This window comes from Canis aureus, chromosome 22, assembly GCF_053574225.1.
Source record: "Canis aureus isolate CA01 chromosome 22, VMU_Caureus_v.1.0, whole genome shotgun sequence".
Classification (NCBI taxonomy): Eukaryota; Metazoa; Chordata; class Mammalia; order Carnivora; family Canidae; genus Canis; species Canis aureus.
In genome coordinates, this window is record NC_135632.1 from 39,014,404 (window position 1) to 39,034,293 (window position 19,890).

General features: G+C 40.9%; 1 long non-coding RNA gene across 1 annotated transcript in view; it reads left to right on the top strand.

Moving 5' to 3' along the window:
- LOC144294025 (uncharacterized) overlaps nucleotides 1-16,839 on the top strand; it is a 28,493-nt gene extending 11,654 nt beyond the window's left edge. The window contains exons 2-3 of the long non-coding RNA XR_013361419.1: nucleotides 6,070-6,312; nucleotides 16,588-16,839. This is a non-coding gene — a long non-coding RNA (uncharacterized LOC144294025). The remainder of the gene's footprint in view (nucleotides 1-6,069; nucleotides 6,313-16,587) is intronic.
- Nucleotides 16,840-19,890: the final 3,051 nt, after the last annotated feature.

Below are 19,890 nucleotides of genomic sequence, written 5' to 3' on the forward strand. Positions count from 1 at the left end.
AAAAATTGCTGGCCCTGGTGAATTTAAGATCTCGAGTCGACCAAGACTAATCCACTGAGAAGAAATAGAGGCCAAATCTGTAATGCATCATAGACTTCAGAGCACTTTCTTTGTTCAGTTTTGCAGTATAAGTTTGAAGCTTTGAGATTTTCCCTTCTGTTTATTGTCTCTCTCTTCTATGGCTGGAAATGGTAAAAACCCTTAGGGAACTTCAAACTATTTTGGATGTGTTTAAGAAGCAAATAAAAGGTTCAAGGCAAGATTGTGCTCCTGAAAAGTCCGTTGTAAGACCTGGTAACACCATTAATCATGGGAAAGTAGCTTGGGCTTGAGCAACCTGCCAGGGGAATAAGGTGGTAGAAGAGATGTATGCCAACAGGGGTGTGCTCATTGTCCCCAAGGACTGACCCGGCTTACTCTGCTGCATTTTTTCCATTCTCTTCCCAGAGCTCCTGTCCACCGAGCTCTGCAACCTCGAAGGCTGACCCATTTGGACCTATATTGTTTGGGCTTTCTTGCCCTTCTGTGCCCAGTGGGATTCAGCCAATGAGGGGCTTTGGCAGGAGGTCAGAGAGAGGGGACACGTGAGGTCCTATGTTCCTTCTCTGCTGGTTGCTGCAACTGGTTGTGTCTCGCATGGATGACCCCTGGTGGCTCCTGACACATAGCCCTCTCCAAACAGCTATTCTCTTTAAGTTCCAGGAACTGTTCTCCCTTTGCCTCTTCAGACATGATGACAAAGAGCCCCCATGTTGCCAGCCCAAGCATAGCACATCCTTCTTCATCGGTTTCCCTAACGCCTGGGGCACCATTGAGATAATCCCTTTGTTAAACTCTTAATTGTTCCACTGTGAATGTGGGATTGGTTTCTTGCCAGAACCCTGACTGATAGACTTGTCTACTTTAGAATACCCTTTACCCGTTGTATCTTGCTTGCGTTTAGAAACAGTTCTTTCAAATTTTTCTGAACTTCAAATCTTTATGGGTAAGATATTGGGTTTGATTACATCATTGTCTGATAGGCAATGCTTAGTCATTTGTAAGGGATAAAGCCTAATGTTTACATATGGGCAGGTCTGATATTCTTTATAGAGTCTCAGTAAGGAAGTTTATGCCCATAACCTCAGCCCTGGAATAAACCACTGTAAGTAGCAGAGTTTCATTCATTTATTCATTCTGCAAGTTTCATTCATTTATTCATTCATTCATTCTTCCACCATGTATTCATTTATCATTCATCAGTCAATAAACATTTATCGTGGCCCTACTATGTGCCAGGAACTGTGCTGTTCCTGTTACTGTTTTTTGAGTAAAGTATGTTACCTGCCCTGGAGAGGATTAGGATGGCGAGTGGTAGGAGGAGAGGGCCAGGGAAGTAAGCCAGAGAAATAATATGCTGCTACATATCATAGCAGCATCTGTTGCTGCTACAACAGAGGTATGACAGGCAGTGGGAAGTGTGGTCTGTCCTCTTTGAAGAAGGGTGGTCTGAAGTTAAGATGGCTTTTTATAGGAAGAGACACTCTGGGTGTTGAAAGATGAACTGAATTTTGCCAAGCAAAATGGGTGGCAAAAGCAAAAGGCAGCAATATGGAATGTCCTGGTGTTTTTGGTGAAATAAATGGAAACTGTTCTCAATAACTGAGCAGTGTTTATATTATTTGACTTCTGTGGGATTAAGAGAATTATAAAATACAGATAGTTCAATTCTATCCCAGATACTGTGATTTCATTGGTCTAAGCTATTGCTGAACCATCAGTTTTTAAATCTCCCCAGATGATTATAAAGTAAGCCAGGTTTAAGAACCACTGACCAAAAGCACAGTGACAAGTAAATAAGGGATAAGGTGGGGGAATGGATGTTAGGCAGGAGTCATCACAGAGAATGATCTGTGCTCTCCTCAGGATGAGTCAGTGGAAATAATTTTGTTTTCTGGTGGTAATTTCCAACATCTTCCTTTCTTACCCTGCCTTTAGCGCATCTGCCTCAAGGTTCTCTTGGCTTCTCCTAAAGAAGCAAAGAAACAAAAGCATTAGAAATGATTAGAATTTAACACAGTTACGTAGATGGCTAGAAATTAGAATGGCTCTGCCATGGACAGCACAGGGGCCTGCCCTGACTAACCACATGATCTTAAACAAGTTATTTTCTTCACTGTTTCACCTTCTGCAAAATGGAGATAAATATGTAGTAATTCACAGGATACTGAGAGAGATAAAGCAGTAGGGCAGTCAGCGCCTGGCACACCGCAAGCCCCCAGGAATAGTCGCTTTGTTATTATTAGCTGAACCTGCTACTTAAAGGGAACCTTTAAGAAAAGGAAACAACCACACACACACACACACACACACACACACACACACACAAAACACTTCTACAGAAGAACAGAGGCACTCAAATCTATTTGCTCTTGTAAGCCACTAGTCTCCAAAGATGACCCCTTCTGACTACCAAGTGTGGCAGAAGCGGTACTACAGGACTCCTGAGGCTCTGTCAAAAGAAGTCTTGCAGCTTTTACATACAGTCCAGTTCAGCTCTCCCCAAATGTCCATGCTGTGAAGATGCCCACACTAGCCACCAAAAAGGCAGCATGTGGCGAAAGAGATGCCTGGGGCAACCTCTAGCTTTTCCAGCTACCTGGGAAGGTGATAGACATGTGCTTGAAGATGCCATCTTGGATGTGTGGTGCAGTTGAGCTTACAGATGACCCCAGACTTAACTTCGATATTTTTTAAAAAAGATTTTATTTATGTATTCATGAGAGAGAGGCAGAGAAATAGGCAGAGGGAAAAGCAGGCTGCCTGTCCAGAGCCGGATATGGGACTTGATCCCAGGACCCCATGATCATGACCTGAGCCCAAGGCAGATGCTCAACCATTGACCCACCTATGTGCTCCTTAACTTCCGTATTTGACTGTACCCATATGAGAGTCCCCAGACAACAACTGCCCAGCTGAGACTGGCCGACAAACTGATCCATAAAAAAACATTGTTTTAAATCACTAAGTTTTGGAGCAGTTCATTCTGCAACAATAGATAATCAGAACGTAACAAACACAGCTCTCTCCACTCAGTATTTGGTACAGAGGTCATCGTACTCTGAAGTATATTGCTAAGGAGAACTTGAGATAGATTCAGGGGAGTTGAACTTTTTAGATGGCGACTGGCTTCCCTCAGAATATTTCAAGAGTTCTATGTGGAAGCTGCAAAACTTTTGACCTGCTACACTTTTTAATTTTTTCTTTTCATATTTTTATTTAAATTCTAGTTATCACACAGTGCAATATTGGCTTCATGAAGGAGTAGAATTCAGTGATTCATCACTTACAGACAACCCCCAGTGTTCATGGTGGTAATAAGTGCCCTCCCTAATATCTGTCACCCTACCTATATTCTATGGTCAAAAGTGAATCCCAGGGCCAGCTCACATAAGTGGGAGGGGATGAGTTGCATATGGAGGCTTGGTTCATTGGGTGCCATCTTTGGAGACTAGAGCAGATAAAAAACAAACTGCCACTGCCCCTCTGTGTATGGCTAGCTTTTTGACTGGCCATCAAATTGTTACATCTTGCAGTCAAATTATTTTATCCATTCTGCTCATTAAATTCTATTCATAGAAAGACACTGAGAGCTGCCAACACAGAGGACCAAAGAACAAACTGAATAATCTATTGGCAACTTGCCAGGGCTGAAGGACCCCGAACCACTGATATTCCTTAGTTTGTCTGCTCTGTAACCAATTATGATCCTGCCTTAGATTCTAACTGATATTAAGGACAACTAGATATTCATCACTACGGCAAACTATTGTTATTTCCAATATCATTATTTTTAAAGCAAAAGTGAGGTCTCGAAAGAAAATAAACATTTGCCTCTGTTTTTACGTTTTGTCTTGTGTAACTGGGAGATGGTGTATTTTGTAACTGCATTAAGCAAGCTATACAAATGTAATGAAATCCATGCTTATCAAAACAGGAATGCAGAGACACTCATGTTCTGATTAACTTTGCCTATTTGCCTGAGTTAAGGTTATTCTCACCATGCTCATGATACTCTGACAAGTAGAAAGTGTTTTAAGATTGGTGTACTAACTGTATTTCCTTTAGTCTAACACACATTTTTTAAAAAAGTAATTAACTTTATTTCTTAGAGCAGTTTAAGTTTGTAGTAATGCAGAACATATTTTGAGCAGAGGGAGTTCCCCTATATCTCTTCTCCATACCTCTACGCACACACACACACACACACACACACACACACACACATACACACAGCGGTCCCTGTTATTAGCATTTGTGTTGATGTGGTACGTTTGTTACAATTGATGAGCCAATATTGATACCCTATTATTAACTAAAGTGCATAGTTTACATTAGGTTCTCTCTTCCTGTTGTGCACTCTTTGGGTTTTGACAACCATATCATTATTTGATTATTTGACAACTATATTATTAAGTATCCACCATTATAGTATCATACAGAGTAGTTTCACTGCCCTAGAAATCTATACTCAGTCCGATGTATTACTTTTCCATTTTTTTCAAATATTTTATTTATTTATTCATGAGAGACACAGAGAGGCAGAGACATAGGCAGAGAGAGAAGCAGGCTGCCTGCCCAGAGCCTGATGTGGGACTCGATCGCTGGACCCAGGGATCATGACCTGAGCCAACCACTGAGCCACCCAGGTGCCCCTACTTTTTCAGTTTAATATCTCAGTAGTGGCAATATCCAAGTACCACTGATGGCTATAATTAATGCAATATGTGTTTTTCTTCCATCCTTCATTCCTTTTTCCTTCTTCCTTCTCGTTTCCCTTCCCCATATGTCTTTCCTTCTCCTTTGTTGCATGTTGCTGAGGATAATGAACAGGACCCATTCCATTCTCCTTTCCAGCTGGAGAACTGGGTGAGGTTTCCTGAGACAGCAGAAACTTTGTCTCCCTGCAGCTCTTGCATGCATCACCACACTCTTCCTTGCAAACAGAGCTCAGTTTTGTGTTCTGAGGCATAGTGAGTTTCCTGTTTTCTTCTGTAGATCTACCTCCTCCATCTTTCCTCACTCTGGTCTTTGCCCCCAGAGGCTGACCCGTTTGGGCTGTATCAACAATTCCCTCTTGCTCCCTTTGTCTTCCCCTTTGTTGTATCAGTGAGGAGTCCAACAGGAGAGTGGGCGGGGAGGGGTGGTCTTGAATGGATCTTGATATGAATGAACCAATTTTGAAAAGAAACATTTGAGGGACACCTGAGTGGCTCAGTGGTTGGGTGTCTGCCTTTGGCTCAGATCGTGATCGAGGGGTCCTGGGATCGAGTCCCACATCAGGCTCCCTGCTCAGTGGGGAGTCTGCTTCTCTCTCTGTCTGTGTCTGCCTCCTCTGTGTCTCTCATGAATAAATATAATCTTAAAAAAAAAGAAACATTTGGTTCAATTTGGGAAAATTGAATATGGTCTCAGTTTAGATGATATTAATAAACTATTATCAATTTTTTTGGTATGATAACAACCTCTGCTCTAGCAATACATAAATATTTACAGGCGAAATTTATAACTATGGGGTTTACTTTAAAATGGTCCAGGAAAAAAAATGGGATGTGGATAAATGAAATCCATAAAATGGCGATGCTGAAGCATGGGGGCAGGGACAAGGGAGAGACAAAGTTCTGCTCGGGGGAGCTGATTGTTACCTACACCTCTGATTAAATTTGATAGATAAGCTTCTGGTTGTTAAAACAGAAAGTCTTGCCTTTTCCCTAGTCAGCAAGGAAATACTCACTGAGTGGGTGGTATCCACCCAGAAGAGTGGTTTGTATTTAGAAGGCCCTCAGGTGAATAGGCTGCTGGGGTCTCCAGGGGTGCAGCCAACCTTCTGTCTAGTGTGCCCTGTACAAGCCAATGGTTAATGGTTTCCAGTTCTAATGTGCATGTGTGTCTATGTGTCTGTGTATCTGTGTGTGTGTATGTGTGTGTGTGTTGAGGGAGGGGAAGGATTAGACCTGAGAGACAGCACCTTCTCACGGTCCTTCTAGAAAGTTCACTAAGTCAGCCATCATCTATTTTGTGTCCCTTCAGGTGGCTCATTTCTTCAGCTGAGCCATGCAGGCTTTCATATCAGGGTCTGCTGTTCAATTGAGAAAATTGTAGAACAGCTCCTCCTGCCCAGTATTCTCATCATGGGGTGATCCTCGTTGCAAGCTGCAAGCGCTTGGAGACTACCTTTCAGAAGAACAGAAGCTTAACCCAGGTGGCCACTTGTCAAGGAGCTGATCCATCTGGGTGAATCTCTCTTCTATCCCTAATAGTTCATGGTCTATGGTAAGTTCTTTTGAAAGTCTTTAGGTCAAAGGAAGTATGTTCTCTCCTTAATGTTTTCAAATAATGAGGTAGCTAAGTTTATAAATGGAAGGTTCTGCCTCAGAATAATCAGCTGTAGCTTGTTTCCTGAAAAATCATTAATGAAAGAAGGATAAGCACAGTCACAGTATGAAACGAAGAGGCAGAAATGCGGGGGAGGCCAGTGCAAATGACCTGCTCAGGTAAGAAAGTAAATAAAGCAAGAGTAGAGGAACGTAATGGGAGGGTAGAGAATTCTGAAAATTATGACTGAGAAACAAGTTTAGTAATTAAATCAACACTTAGTCAACCTACCTAATTATTGTGACATATAGGAGGTGCCTCATACCCAGAATTGTTCAGAAAGCAGATTGTACATTTAAAAATTCCTCTTCAAATTAATAAGTAGGATCAGACAACTGGAAGCTCATCTAATCCAATGAAGGGAAAACAGGATTAGGGAGGTGAAGTGAAGTGACAAAGTCACACAGTTAATTAGAGTCAGGACACAAATTAATATCCAGATATTTGAACTCTTGATTAGTTTTTCTTTTTTTTCCCCCTCAAACAAATTAAGACAGAAGAAGAGCCAGGAGCACACAACCTACAGAACCCCAAAGCTCTACAAAGAACTCAAAGTTCCAGAAAGCTCATCCCTTAGCTAGAGTTTTGAGTTCCATTTTAATTTCACCGTTATCTTTAAGTACCTTATAAATAAATGAGATTAGAAGAAACATATTCTCTATCAGGTAAGAGTTTGTTCACAGAGTAAGCAGCAGTCAGAGCCAGTTCCCCTTGGGAAAGGCACTGGGCGTGGAGGGGTATGGGAAGAGCAGCAAGCTGAATTCTCACCTGGTGGGTTAGACACGCAGTCTAGTATCAGAGCAATGACTGTCTCAGGCTTAGTTCCACCTGGGCAGACTCAGGCACCAGGAGGAATTTTCTCATGTTCCCTAACCTATGAAAAGTTTTTGCCCAGAATCAGGTGCTCAAACTCTTCTTTTTGGATTCTCCCCTTGGCTTTCCTCTGGGCTTCTTCCTGATTCCTGAGTTTACAATCACACAAAAATCACAAAACCATGCAGATCAATATACCTCTTGCTAATCACAGTGCTGCTGTATTTTTATAATTTGGGATGTGATCCTTTGCTCAAGAACCATGTCCCTGCTATCCTCTAAGCTCCTCATGAGCCAGACCCATGTCAGTCTCTGCTCACCACTGCATGCAGGACCCAGCAGAATATGGGCACAGAGTAGACTCTCAGTAAGCACTTACCAAAGGAATGAGTGACCTCACCTTTCCAGAGCAGAAATAAGTCACCACAGAGAGCTTTTTTACCCTCCCACCCACTGTCAGCCTCCAAATGTGCCTAAAACTCTCTTCCCAGCCTTTCTGCCTTTCTTCTTATTATCGTAGAAGAGGTATTGCTAGCTCTGGCTAATCTCTCTGCTCATATTCCAGGTTACAGCCTTTTCTACCTTATCACAAGTCTTACTCTTGACTATTCCTAATTCTATCTGCATCTTTAAACTTTCCCAACCTATTGGCTCCTTCCCATTAGAATGTAAAGACACGCAAGGTCCTACCACTTTTTAAAGAAACACTTTCTTACTACCATACTTCCCCACTCACCTTTTTGCTAGTAAACTTGTCAAGACTTGTCCACACTCACGGTTTCCTCTTCTTCACCTCTTACCACCACCAGTCTTCAGGCCCTCAGCACTTCACTGGACATGATGTTTGCCAAGGTTACCAATGATGTCCTTATCACCAAACCCAATGGCTACTGTCAAGTACTTCTATTACTTTATCTCTCCACAATATTTGGCAATATTGACTATACTTATCAAAACTTGTTTCCTTTACCTTATAGGACATCATACCTCCTAGGGTCCCCCTCTCCCTATCTCTTACTTACTCCTTGGTCTCTTTTGTAGGTTCATTCATTTAATAGTTATTTACTGACCACTTAAACTATGTGCTGGGCAATGCCTTAAGTGCTGAGGATGGAGTGATGAATAAGACATGGAACTTATATTATAATGGGGGAGTAAGGGCAAATAAGTAAATAAACTAACAAGATGGTATGAAAAAAGAAAAGGCAGAGTTGACCAATAGCTTCTCCCTAGGTTTAACTTCTGCTTATGCAGGGAAATTGACCATCTTCCTTGCACCTTCCTACTTCTCTATTTGGGAAAAATAATTAGAAAAAAAGTTGACAAGGGTGAAAATGGAGAGGCAGCTACCATCCTGCATTTTCACTATTTAGAATAGCGAGTAATGGTAAGCGTCAATTAAGGGAATGCCAGTCACTATGGCCATGCTTGAACAATCTTGACAAAACTCCCTTCAAGATGGCAGTGTCACCAGGCATGGGCAACTCAATAGCATGAAGATGAAGGTTTACTTCCAGAGGCTGAAGTTGAGGATGGGTGTGCCCAGGAGGGGTTGAACTGGGTTAGATCTTCTGCATCAGAAAACTTCCCTGGGGATGTCATCCCTCCCCTGAGAGGATCCCACAAAAATATTGCATTGTGGTTATTTAATAATGACTCAGTCTCCTCAAACACATCTCCCACCTACAAGATTGTAATAGGTGAGAATAAAACAATTCTTTTTTTTAAAAAGATTGTATTTATTTATTTGAGATAGAGTGAATGTGAGAAAGAGCATGAGCAGAACAAGGAGCAGAGGGAGAGAGAGAAGCAGACTCCCCATTGAGCAGGGAGCCTGACATGGGGCTCAATTCTAGGACCCTGGGATCATGATCCTAGGAAATCAGGATGCTTAACTGACTGAGCCACCCAGGTGCCCTGGAAAAAAGCAATTCTTTTTTGTTCGTTTATTTGTTTAAAGATTTTATCTATTTATTCATGAGAGACACAGAGACAAAGGGAGAGGCAGAGACACAGGCAGAGGGAGAAGCAGGCTCCATGCAGGGAGCCTGACTGGGGACTCAATCCTGGATCTCCAGGATCAGGCCCTGGGCTGAAGGTGGTGTTAAACCGCTGAGCCACCCAGGCTGCCCCGAAAAAAGCAATTCTTAACCCAGATCGGGACACTCAGCAGAGCCAGGCCAGGACTGGTCACAGACCACATCCCTCAATTACTCGTAGTATAACAAACTTGGCCATCAACAGGGCAGCTGAAGCCACCCAGGCAGTCTCCTTGTGCCTGGAAGTCACCTAGCATGTGTAAGAAAGACTTGACAACAAGATGTGCCATGCCAGTCATTTGCCTTTTACCCTGACATTCACTCTCTCCCATTCCCTTCTTTTGCTTTAAATCACAGAGGACCAACTCTTTACAATTATGTTTCCCAGGTGCCTCTGCCTCTTGGCTTTCATTTTGCTTTATCAGGGGAGGCCCTAACAGGAAACTGCAATATGGTTTGGAAGAAACCAAAAAATTTTGCTTGCTTGCTTTCCTTTTTCCTTCTTTTCTTTCTTTGTTTTGGGTTGTGTGTCCAGTTCCTTTCACATAGACTCCAAGGTGGATGTGGCTCCCACCAGGCGGCCACAACTCCTGGAATCTGGTGACAATGGCCTTTCCCTTTGTCTTACTGCCCCCAAAGATAGAGGCAGCTTCTTGCAGTTAATATTCTTTGAGATTCCTTACCTTCTATTTCTTGAGTTCTTCTAAGACTTTAGTTACCAGATCATTATAGTAATTTCCTTCCATCAAACTACCCAGAGTAGGTTCTCTTTTCTGGCTGAACCCTGACTGGTACTCAGACCTGGGCAAGTTCCCAAAAAATGTAAAGAAATTGATCTGCCTCGTGACCAACCTCAACAGAGTTACATGAACAAGAAACACAAATCCAATTATTCAACAAAACAAAACAAAGCAAAAACAAACAAACAAACAAACAAAAACAAAAAACAAAAAATACTTGACTAAAATCTTGAGGAGGTTTACAAAGAGGTGAGAACACCTTGCCCAGCGTGTAGCAATCTCTCCCTCAAATATCCTTACTTGTAACATTCACCCCTGCTGCTTCTCTCACCAAATCTATGTTGATCTCCTGCCATCTTAAAAACAAACTAAAACTAGTAAAAATGTTTCCAAATACAAAGACAAAACAAAAATCTATTATTTTTATTGAGATTCATTGATGTTAGATATTAAGTGCATTTTAATTGAAAAATAGTTATCATTTGCAGTTAATATCTAAAAATCTCCAATTTAAACAATTAGTCCCCAAATAAGTAGTGATACCATGAAATAATTTACAATTTGTATTAATCTTAAAGTAAAGCAAGAAAGAAGAAGAAACATTAGGTCAAAATAAATAATTTAAGATAGTATATTTAACCCCCAATATATCAGTAATTATGTTACATATAAAAAAGACTAAGTACTCTAAATAATGATTTGGATTGTACAACTGGATAAATAAACAAAAACCTAACTGTATACTGCTTGTTAAAAGAACACAACCACCAGAATAAAATAAATCTAATATAAGAGATGCAATAGGTGTGTACCTCTATACTGAAATTTCCAAACCTCATTGAGGTCAATTACTAAATATCTATATTAATGGATAGACATACCATATACAAGGATTGAAAATAATCAATATTATACAAATACTAATGCTCCCTAACCTGGAGAATGTTTCAAGTTTCTGACGCTGGTAGATAATAAATGAGCTCACTCTAAGGTCACTTCTGGCCTGGTGCAACAGAGCACTAGCTCTGGAATAATCTGAGGTACTGTCTTGGAATGCATAGCACTAGAAGTGGCAGTCTGTCTGCATAAAGCACTTTTTCTAGGGAAAAGGTAGGCAACATGGAATAGGAACGTTTCCTAGGAGAAGGAATGAAACAGGGTCCCCTGGGTGGCTCAGTCGGTTTCAAATCTGCCTTCAGCTCAGGTTATGATCCTGGGCTCCTGGGATGGAGGCTTGCATTGGGGTCCCTGCTTAATGGGGAGCCTGCTTCTCCCTCTACCTCTCCTATAGCTTGCACTCTCTCTCACTGGCTCTCTGTCCCTCTAATAGATAAATAAAATAAAATAGATAAATAAAAATCTCATAAAATAAAAGAATGAAACAAATGGTAGTAATTAAGATACTTATGGAACAAATGAACATAACAGAATCAGAATACATATCAGTCCTCCTCCTCCAAAGACACCACATAATGAGGAACACACACTTCACTACCCTGGCAGAAGAGGGCACTCTTAAAGTAAGAAGCCTGTGGACCACCAAAACCCTTCTATTGCTGGTACAATTTTTTTTAAAGATTTTATTTACTTTTTTGAGAGAGAGAGAGAGCACATGAATGGGGGGGGGGGAGGGCAAAGAGAGAGAGGAAGAAGCAGACTCCCCATTGAGCAGGGAGTCCACTGGGGGGCTTGATCCCAGGGCCCCAGGATTATGACCTGAGCTGAAGGCAGACCCTTAACCAACTGACCCAGCCAGGCACCCCTAATTGCTACAATTTCTATTGATTATCCAGTTAAATTCAAGACATTTAAAAACAGAACATAGACTACATCCATATAAATCTATTATAAGATGATGAAAATGAGAATCAGTGAAAAACTCTAAGAGAAAAGCAGGATCAAACTACACACATCTAACATGAATTACATGCCATTAATAAGTGTTTGCAGATATAAGAGAACATTTCATATAAGAAATATAGAAGAGGGGGAGCCTGGGTGGCTTAGTCAGTTAAGCGTCTGCCTTCTGCTCAGGTCATGATCCCAGAGTCCTGGGATGAGGCCCCTGCCATCTATATAAGAGGGAGACAGAAACAAAAAAAGCAGTAAAGGTAGGAGAATAGCTTATAAATGTTAAATGTTTTGATAAAGTTGAAACAGCAAAACTAAAAAAAAATGGGTGAAAAAGGAGGGAGACAGGGGAAAGCAAAATGAGCTCATTATTGTCACATGGGTAATAGGTGAGATTCTAAGTCATCATTGAAAGATGACATGACAAATAGAAGTCTAAGTAAAGAGAAGAAAAAATTAAGGACATGTAAAAGGTATTAATTTATTGGTAAATACTAAAACAAAAATACAAACTCTTTCTAAATGTCAAAAAAGGAATTTTTAAAACAAACCAGACTACCCAGAGAAAAAAACAACCTCACAAAAACATATAACAAAATACACACAGCACCAAGTGGTAAGAGTGACCTTAAAACATATTACATTAATGTATATCTTATGCAGATTTACTAGGTTTTACAGCCTTGTCATTGACATATGTGGAAAAACTGATATGTTAGTGTGCACATAAGCCACAATAAATTCTGTAAAGTCAAAGAATATGAACAGCATGCTCTGATCTTATTAAAACTGCAAATAAATTATAAGAATGAAAAAGTAAAACAAAGTAGATACTTCAATCTAAAAATGGAAAGTCTCTATGAACAACTCTTGTCTACAAATCATAATTAGGAATTTCTAAACAAAGCAATAGTAATGAAAAACACCCGCTGCATATGGTGGGGTGAAATCAATAGCAATAGTAATAATAACAACAATGATAATAGTTGGTATTTATTGAGCATTTGATACTTTATATGGGAAGCAGGCATTTTTCCATATATTTAATTTATTATATACATAGAAATTAAAAGGGCTACGTAGAAATGTTTAAGTGTGATAATAATGTATTGGTTGGGTAGGGCTTCCATAACAAAGTAGCACAGGCTGGGTGGCTGAAACAGCAGAAATTAATTTCCTCACAGTTCTGGAAGCTGCGGTCCAAGATCAAGGTATTAGCAGGATTGACCTCTACTGATGCCTCTCTCCTTGGCTTGTAAAGATGGCTGCCTCCTTCCACCATCTACACCTGGTCTTCCCTCTGTGTGCGTCTGTGTTATAGCTTTCTCTTCTCATAAGGACACCAGTCATATGGGATTGGGGCCCATCTCAATTATCTCATTTAATCTTACTTATCTCTTGAAAGGTTCCACCTCCAAATATAGTCACATTCTTAGGTACTGGGATTTAGGGCTTCAACATGAATTTGGGGGAAATATATTTAGCACACAACAGACCATAAACACTTTCTAATGGGGTCTTCCCCCCTTTGATTTTTTTAAATGTAAACTTTACATAGTTAACATACAGTGCAATGTTGGTTTCTGGAGTAGAATTCAGTGATTCATCACTTATATAGAACACCCAGTGTTCATCATAACAAGTGCCCTTCCTACGACCCATCACCCATCTAGGCCATCCCCCCACCTCCTTCCCTCCCTCAACCCTCAGTTTGTTCTCTATCATTAAGAATCTCTTAAGGCTTGTATCCCTCTCTCATTTTCTTCTTTAGCTCCTTCCTATATTATATGTTCATCTGTTTTCTCTCTTAAATTCCACATATGAGTGAAATCATATGGTATTTGTCTTTTTCTGACTGACTTATTTCACTTAACAAAATAAACTCTAGCTCCAATCACGTGGTTGTAAATGGCAAGATTTCATTCTTTTTGACTACTGAGCAATATTCTATTCTATCTATATACCATGTCTCCTTTACCCATTCATCAATTGATGGACATTTGGGTTTTCTCCATAGTTTGGCTATTGTTGATAATGCTGCTATAGAGATAGGGGTGCATGTATCCCTTCGAATTGCATTTTTGTATTATTTGGGTAAATACCTAGCAGTGCAATTGCTGGATTATAGGGTATTTCTATTTTTTTTTTCAAGATTTTATTTATTCATTCAATACACACACACAGAGAGAGAGAGAGAGAGAGAGAGAGGCAGAGACACAGGCAGAGGGAGAAGCAGGCTCCACGCAGGAACCCTGATGCGGGACTCGATCCTGGGTCTCCAGGATCACGCCCTGGGCTGAAGCTGGCGCTAAACCGCTGAGCCATCCGGGTTGCCCTCTATTTTTAACATATTGAGGAACCTCCACACTGTTCTCTAGAGTAACTGCACCAGTTTGCATTCCCACCAACAGTGCAAGTGGGTTCCCCTTTCTCTGCATCTTCACCAACATCTGTTGTTTCTTGTGTTGTTAATTTTAGTCATCCTAACCAGTGTGAGGTGATATCTCATTTTGTTTTGTTTTGTTTTGTTTTAAAGATTTTATTTATTTATTCATGATAGTCACAGAGGAGAGAGAGAGAGAGGCAGAGACACAGGCAGAGGGAGAAGCAGGCTCCATGCACCGGGAGCCCGACGTGGGATTCGATCCCGGGTCTCCAGGATCGCGCCCTGGGCCAAAGGCAGGTGCCAAACCGCTGCGCCACCCAGGGATCCCTCATTTTGTTTTTGATTTGTATTTCCCTGGTGATGGGTGATGTTGATCATCTTTTCGTTGTGTCTGTTAGATATCTAGATGTCCTTTTTTGGGAAAAGTGTCTATTCATGTCTTCTGCTCATTTCTTAACTGGGTTATTTATTTTTTGAATGTTGAGTTTGATAAGTTCTCTGTAGATTTTGGATACTAACCCTTTAACAGCTATGTCGTTTGCAAATATCTTCTCTCATTCTGTAGGCTGCCTTTAAGATTTATTGACTTTTATTCCTTATAAATCAGGAAGGAATATCCAGTGGAAAAAAGATAGTCTCTTCAACAAATGGGAAAATTGGACAGCAACATGCAGAGGAAACCATTTTCTAATACCATACATAAAAATTAATTCAAAATGGATGACAGACCTGAATATGAGAGAGAAAACCATCAGAATCCTAGAGAACACAGGCAGCAACCTCTGGGGTTTTGTTCTGTTTTGTTTTGTTTTTGTTTTTGTTTTTGTTTCCAGAAACCTCTTTGACCTCAGTCATAGCAACTTCTTAGCAGACATGTCACCACAGGCAAGGGAAACAAAAGCAAAAATGAACTTGGGACTTCATCAATATAAAAATCTTCTGCACAGCAAAGGAAACAATCTTTCCCTTTTTCTCTTAATTCCCTATTCTGTTTTTCATTGTGCTCTCCCCTCCTTCAAGATAATCCATGCATGCATCTTTCCATCTCCATATCTTTCCATATTCACAGCAAATATAAACACACATACACATTAATTTATACACATGCATACAAACATATAGAAGGGTTTTTTAAATAGCATATATGATTTACTTCTTTCTGCATATCATTTTTCTTCTTCAAGCAAACCTTATGAAAATATCTCCGTGAAAACCCATTCATCCTGAGGGCTGCACAATGTTCCAGAGTGTAGATGTTCCAATTCATTCATCTGTACAAACACCCGAGCACACACAGCCTTGTGCACTGGAGCTTTTATTTCTATGGGATAGATTCCAAAAGTGAGGTTTCTGGTTTTAAGAATGCACAGATTTTTAGTTTCAATAGATGCTGCCAGACTGGTTTTCCAAAATGGCTACAACATTTCCCATCCCCGTGAGGCTGGAATATCATCTCCCTTTTAAAGCTCAAGAAGTTAATGTGCTGAGGTCAAGGAATGTGCTCAAGCTCATCAGTGGCAGAGTTGGAAGGTAATCTGTACCCATCGGCTTTCCAAACGAGGGCTTTTTCCACCCCAAGTACTCAACCTCCCAAAGTGATGAGCACCTGTCCTTCCACTACCAGGTATGCGCATTTCAGGGCAGAGGGCTGCTTTTCTCTTGAGCCTCCTGTCCAGTCAGCTGGCAATGCCCCCGTGCAGCCTGCTGGGCCAGCTGCTGGGCTTGTACTATTTACAAGGTATAATAGCCTTCCCATAAAAGCATAATGATGTACAATTTGTAAGAATAACGATGCTCCAGGAGCAGAAGTGGCTACCAGAGCTTGATGCCACTAAATTTTATCTGAGAGGTCACAAGGGATAGTGACCAGACAACGGTGAGAAATACAGGGATTCTTCTGCCCAACTAAACACATCGCTCAGATAAACGCAGTGTGACAAGGGAAGGGCAGGGACTGGGGTCGGTTCCGTCACCACATCTCGACTGCTGAAGCTATTATTTTTTGTAAATAATTAAGAGATCTGCTATTCACTAAGCCCTACTTACTTAGTGGATTTTTGAGGGAGCAGGTGAGCAAGCCAGAGAGAGAGAGAAAGAGAGAGAGAGAGAGAGAGAGAGAAGCATGGGGAGAGAAGGAATGAAAGCAACATTAATTTTAAGAATAAACAAGCTGAAGCATCCTTCTGTAGCTGTTGTCAATGGAGTTCATTTTGGGAATCCAATTATGCCTCTGGACATGTACACTGGAAAAGGTTAGCTATAATAATTCAAACAGCATTGCTGTAACAACATCCTTTCCAAATAAATTTGAGAGAAAACAAACAAGTTTCTGTTTTGACCACAGGGGGAACAATCAGCATGGCGTTTGAATGCTTTCACAGTGTACTGGGAAGAAGTTGCGTCCACTTGTGAGTTCCGGCAGGAGAGGCGTGAATAACATTTCACTTTCTCCTTGGAAAAATAGAAGAGAGAGCGGTCAGGTTGACATGGGAATGGTCAAACAGGGCCAAGCCATAAAATGCAACAGGTCTAATTTACACTTGACTGTGAACAGCCGGCTAGGAGTTGCTGCTGGGTGGGGGGTATGCGGGGGAGAAGCTCATTGGAAAATAAAAAGCAGAAAATATCAGAAATCTCAGAGTTCTGCATGATGGGGCAGCACTGTTTAATATTGTATAATGCCTCCAACCTCCAGCTTTCTTTTATTTTTTTTTCCAGCGTTCTTTTAAACACTTTTTGAAATAGCAAAGCTTTGGGGTTTTTTTTTTTTTCTTTAATAACAGTGACAATCATTGAAATGAATGCTTTAGTTTGAATTTTAAAATACTCAGAAAGTGGAGATAAGAAAAAAAACAAACAAAACACAGGATCTATCCTTGAACTTTGAATCTATAGGTCATCTTCTTCAATTAATCCCATATTTGCCCCCATTTTATGCTACCGCTTATAGCTTTCTACATACTGACATCAATGACAAATATCTGTATAGCATTTTTAACTTTTTCTTAAGATTTGTTTATTTATTTATATGAGAGAGAGAGGCAGAAACAGACTCCCCACTGAGCAGGTAGCATGATGCAGGGACTCAATTTTAGGACCCCGGGATTATGACCTGAGCTGAAGAAGGACACTTAACCAGACTGAGCCACTCACATGCCCCTGACTTTTTCTAAGAGCAGTCTTTTTACAACTTCCCAGTGGGTAGGCAAAGTAGGTGTAATTACCCCCAATTTGCAAGTATACAGATCAATTAAGTCACCTACGCAGGGTCAGTTAGCTAGGAATAGACATAGGAAGGACCTAAGGCTCCAGATGCTGGTCCAGCCACTTTCTATTATGACACACTTTGCACAAACAACAACATTCAGTCCAAATCAGTGTTTATCACCTTCTGTACAAAATACCCACATCCTAGGATAATGACACAAAAATGAGCAGTGCTGTTTGAAAAGGATGATGAAGCTATCAGTGCCACGACAGGTCACATTTGCCGTGGGTGAGGAGACGTTTGTGTTCACATACATGCTGTGTATTTCCCAACCCACAAACCCCAGGATCCTTATTCTCCATTTGGACCATAACCATCAGTTGCACCCAACACCATCAACTCAATAACAGGGTCACTTCCTGGACTGTATTTCTCAGTATTGATTCCTACTTAACATCAACCAGGGTTGTTTGTTTGTTTGTTTGTTTGTTTGTTTTTAAAGACTTTATTTATTTATTCATGAGAGAGGCAGAGACCTCAGCAGAGGGAGAAGCAGGCTCCCCTGGGGAGCCCGATGCAGGACTCAATCCCGGGATACCAGGATCACACCCTGAGCCCAAGGCAAATGTTCAACCACTGAGCCACCCAGGTATCCCTGGGTTGTTTTGTTTGTTTTTAATCTTTGTCTGCAACCACCTCTTCTTCCATGTTCCTCTGTTTTTGCTCCCCATCCCTTATTCATTCTTTTTTTTTTTTAAGATTTTATTTATTTATTCATGAGAGAACAGAGAGAATGAGGCAGAGACACAGGTAGAGGAAGAAGCAGGCTCCATGCGGGGAGCCTGACCTGAGACTCCATCCGGGGTCTCCAGGATCACGCCCTGGGCTGAAGGTGGACACTTTAACTGCTGAGCCACCCAAGCGTCCCCCCATCCCTTATTCATTCATTTCACAAACACCCCCAACTTCTTCACCACTTCCTTACCAGTCTCCCTGACTTTAGGATCCATGAATTCAGTCTTCTAAGATGCTAACTCTTCTTGCTCTTCTGCCTTTTTACTAACCATATTGGAAAATCTCCTGTTGTGAATCAATCCAACCCGCCTACTTTTAGGTGTGATCCTTTCCCCGCAAGTAAATGTCATCCCATATAAATCTTAATGCCAAAAAAAAAAAAATCTTAATGCCATTAAAATTTTTGGATGTTCAGTTTCAGCTGGCCTACCCATATTGCTTTATAAACTGTTTCCACATTGATTGGCAGTGTGTTGTGTTGCACACCATTGTGTGAACAGTGCCCCTTGGGTTATACAATGCGGCAGGACTATTGGTCAGCTTCCCTTCCCATTCCCTTGATTGATTATTTCAAACCTTCAGAACTTGCCTCAAGTTACCTAACAAATATTCAATTCCCTCACTCATTAAAAAGATGACTGCCTAGTACGTTCATAACTTAAAATCGTGACATAGGGTAGACCTCAGTGTGTCAACCCCCAACCTAAAGAAGTGTCTACATCCACTTCCATCCTACTTTCCTTCCTTCCCACCTCTAAACATGGAGCAGCTATTTTGTAGCTCTTCCCTCCTCCCACTGAACCTCAAGATGGCACCTCCCTTTGACTCCATGAAACATGAGTCAGTTTCTCTCTTTTCTGAACCTTACGCCTCTCACTCTTTATTGACTCTTTCTCCTTGACTTATAAACATGTTCAAATTTCTCATGCTCCAAAACAAAAGAGAACACACCGTTGTGTAACAGATAGTGGGAGTGTGCCACTCATATATCCTTAACTTCTTCCATTTCAGGGCACACCAGCAGGACTTTAAACAGCTGACATCTGCCATCTATTTTTCTGAGAGCTTCTCTGGCCCTTTCATTCAGCAAGCTGAGAAGTTCCATGGAATTAATGAACTGCCCCCTTCCTCCAAAGCAGCTTTCCACCAGTGATTAGTAGTAATTGGTATAGAAATGGCCCAGCTTCCTAACCCATTAGGTAGGAAGAACCCTAAGGCACATGTTCTATATTGTTACTGAGACTTCTCTGATAGGATTAAACTTCAGTTGGCCCTAATAGTAATTTGCTTAAAAATACATTCTTTTTCAGTGTTTCCTTTCTTTCCTATCTCCTTTAGTACCTCTCTAGCAATATTTGCGAGGATTCCCTCCCAAACAAATGCCTTACTCTTGAATCCATATTTCAAAATCAGCTTCTGGGAAAACCCAAACCAAGACATCCTCCTTCGATCCTCTGTCTACATCTAGTTGCCACCTACCTTTTTATTCTTTCAGTGCTAAGATTCTAGAAAAATAATAACCATGAAGAAATTGTGCTTTGATACTAGTACAGAGAACCCGAAGTGGCTTAAACAAGTTGAGAGTTTTCCACTTCTCATGGAATGATAAATTTGGATCTGTGAACTTTGGGGCTGATATGGCAG